Source organism: Echinops telfairi, unplaced genomic scaffold (assembly GCF_000313985.2).
Source record: "Echinops telfairi isolate 266 unplaced genomic scaffold, ASM31398v2 ScPeMD7_9;HRSCAF=40, whole genome shotgun sequence".
Taxonomy (NCBI): domain Eukaryota; kingdom Metazoa; phylum Chordata; class Mammalia; order Afrosoricida; family Tenrecidae; genus Echinops; species Echinops telfairi.
The window spans coordinates 25,725,918-25,729,326 of NW_022103906.1; the positions used below are offsets into that span (position 1 = coordinate 25,725,918).

General features: G+C 43.4%; 1 pseudogene; it reads left to right on the forward strand.

Annotated features, from left to right (window-relative positions):
* The first annotated feature begins 2,488 nt into the window (after positions 1-2,488).
* Positions 2,489-2,604, forward strand: LOC115868428 (annotated as a pseudogene).
* The last annotated feature ends 805 nt before the right edge of the window (positions 2,605-3,409 follow it).

A 3,409-nucleotide genomic window follows, 5' to 3' on the forward strand; every position in this document is an offset into this window, starting at 1 on the left:
TTGGCCCCGGTCCCTCTCCAGCAGACTATCCCAGGCATTCTGGGTTAACCTCCAACAGTTGTGCTCTCTTTTTCAACTCATGGACTGAGCTATCAGGGACCAAAAGGCTCTTCTCAAAGCCAGGAGTCCAGTTCTGAAATCTGAAATGAAGTAGGACAAGGGACCTTCTCCCTACAAATGAATTCCTTGTTTTTCTATTTAAGTAAAGGGATTTTTATCAACTATCAAAACTCCAAAACCCCTATTCTTAACAACTGTCCAGTTTGGTTAAACTTTCTTATCATACGTACATCAGTGATTCACCAGATATTATTCCGATTGTGGCCAGCCAAAGGAAACTTCCTGTCTTTCCTCCCCTATTACACAGACATAACTCTGTCTTAGATTGCTTCATTCCCACCTCACGTGTAGTCGTGGCTAAACCGAAGCAAACAAACCAACCGCCTTCAAGTCAACGCTGACTCATAGGACCATGTAGCTAAAGGTTAAGTATTTAGGGATAAAGATGAGGATAAAATGATGGAATATGAGAGGAAGGAGGAGAATGAGGGATGAAGGTGGGTGGGAGAGGAGGAAAGAGAGGGGAAGATAGAAAGGGAAAGTATACTGAGAAGTTGGTGAGGGTAAGAGGGGAGACCATGAGGTAGCCTGACTGAATTCTCAGTATCACTCTTGAGTGGCTTGCTAGCCAAGGCCAGAAGTTCTAGGCCATACCCCTCACCCTCTTGTATGTGCTCAGACATAGGAATTCCCATTCCCATTTTGAAGATCCAAAAACAGAAATATAAGAGGAACTAGTTCAAAGTTATTCTGCTAGGAAGCAACAGAGAGGGAAGGAGAGCCGCTTGTGACCCTCGTCAAAGCCACGATGGCGCATCACCCCCATTCACCACGACGGAATGGGCTGCCGCAAGTGGAAAAGAAAGAGTCGAAAGAAAGCCACGCTAATTCTCAGTATTTTCATGACCATATGCAATGGCATCAACATCTCATTGTTTCACCTATCATCTTTAAAATGTGAATGTGACCTCCAATTGGAAGTCGTTTTTGGCAAGAAACAATACTTTTCCTGTCTGCTGTCTTTCCATCATTAAGTGGTGTGGACATATTTGTATGTGGTGTAGGAAGATGGGAATCTGAGGCAGTTATCTGGTGATAATATTGTTTAAGCCAACTGGGCAGAGTCAGCTTGTATATTTGTACACATGCATTTCTCCACACTTTTTGAAGTCCCCTTGTAGATGCTTGCTTCACAACACGTGGGGCATAAATTCGACACACCTGACAAGGTCAGGTGGGAAGTGATTTGATTCTACCTATTTATAGGTATCATGGCTTACTGGTAAATAGTGAGATGTGGTGGTCAGTGTATTATCCGTATGAGAGTAGAATCTCTGTGCATGGGGGCGGTGCCTTTCACTCTCCTGTGTTTCCCACAGGGTCTAGCATTGTGCTGATATCTAGGCAATCAAAAAGCCCATGGCCATCAAATTAATCCCAACTCATAGAAACCCTCTACCAGGCTTCTGAGACTATAAATATTTACAAGAACCAGAAGCCTCATCTTTCCCCCAATGATTAGGTAGTGGATCCTTTTTTGAGTCATGGATCTTAGGATTAGTAGAGCAAGGTCTAACTCATAGCATCACCAGGGCATCTTCCAAAATCCAAACCCAAACCCCTGCCATTGAGTGGACACCAACTCACAGCAACTGTATAGTATAGGGTTGAACTGCTCCTGTGAGTTTCTTTCTTTTTTTTCCTGCAAGCATGTAACTATATTCTTTTTTTCCCCCTCTACAGCAGTTTTATTAGCACACAATCCACATGTTATAGAATTGAACAGTTAAATAATTCAAATGCATCAAGGGGGAATTGTACTGTAACTATTTACAGGAGTAGAAAACTGTGGTAGTTAGATAATTTTATGGCAACTCGACACACCTGGCTAGAGGTGGAGTCAAGTTTGTCAATCAGGTGTCACGGCCTGATGTTGGGTCCTTGGGGGTGTGACCTTCTCAGAAGGAGGACTCTGGGACCCTCCCCCTCTCAATCTGCCATTGACCCTAGGAATTGCCTGAGCCCTGCCAGGCAATATTTCCACCAACCTTGGATCCACTAGATTCTACAACCACCAACCTGTGATTTCCCTCTATTCTGCATCATTGCATGCTGCTGCTTGAGTTTGAGAGGGATTTATGGACCGGTATCAGACTTATGGACTCAGGTTGGACTAGACTGGCATACTTCATGACAGATAATCACTTCTTAACATAAATCTCTTCCTTATACATATGTGAGTGTCACTGGATTTGTTTCTCTAGTCAACCCAGATTAACACAAAAGCTCTTTCTCCTGCAAAGCAGCTGGTAGCTTCGAACTGCTAACCTTGCAGTTAGTAGCCCACTGGAAACCACTGTGCCACCTATAAAAACATTGTGAGGGAGGGAGAAATTTGTGGAAAGAGGATTTCATCCAAATAAGTCCTATCGCTTCTCGGCCTTTTGGCTAAGATCATGTGTAGTATCTGTTCTTATCAGTTCAAATAATTAAGTCCTTATATTGGTTAGTTAGGGTCTAAATTATTCTATGTTAACAATCACAATACATCAATGACAAATGATTATAAGCATTTGTGTTAGTCTGGGTACGTTAGAGAAACAAATCCACAGAAACTCATAAATAAGAGAGGATTTTATAGAAAGGTTAAGTGTACATCAAGAAAACATCCCAACCCAGTGCTGCCCAAGCCCACAAGTCCAAAATTAGCCCATATGTCTGACACCAATCCACAAAGTCCTCCTCTGTCTCACAAAACAGACACAATGATGCCGAATGCAGGAGGAAAGCCGAGTCAGTGAATGTGTAAGTATGTCAGCACTGGCATGGGTCTCCACACGACTGCTCAAGTACCCAGGGCTGAATCAGGGTAGGTCCACGCACCTTCTCCTCAGGAGTGTCTTGTAGGAAGTCAGCCTTGAAAGCTGAAGCAGGGAACTGGCTAAGGGAGCTGTACCCTGGTCCGACATCAGAAAGCAAGATACCCAAGAACTCGAAAGGTGAGGCTCACTGAGCCATTTATCCCTCCCCGCTTCAATTAACCCCACATGTGTTTATCAGCCAGGTTGACACAATAAACTAACTAACTCAGCATTTATCTCTTATCTGTGAGCTTCTGGCTGACCAGGACAGCATTGTTTCAATATAGGTTAACTGTGGTGACTCTGTCCACATGTCTCTTGCCCTTCTCAATTGGTGTGTTCGCTGGGTATGTTTTTCTCATGGAGATGACAAAAAGCAGTCTACTAGTCAGGGGCATTTCAAGTATTGCATGACATCACTTAACATCTGTTTGGCCAAGGTAAATCTTATGACTGAACCCAAAGTCAAGAGCTAAGGAAATGTGTTC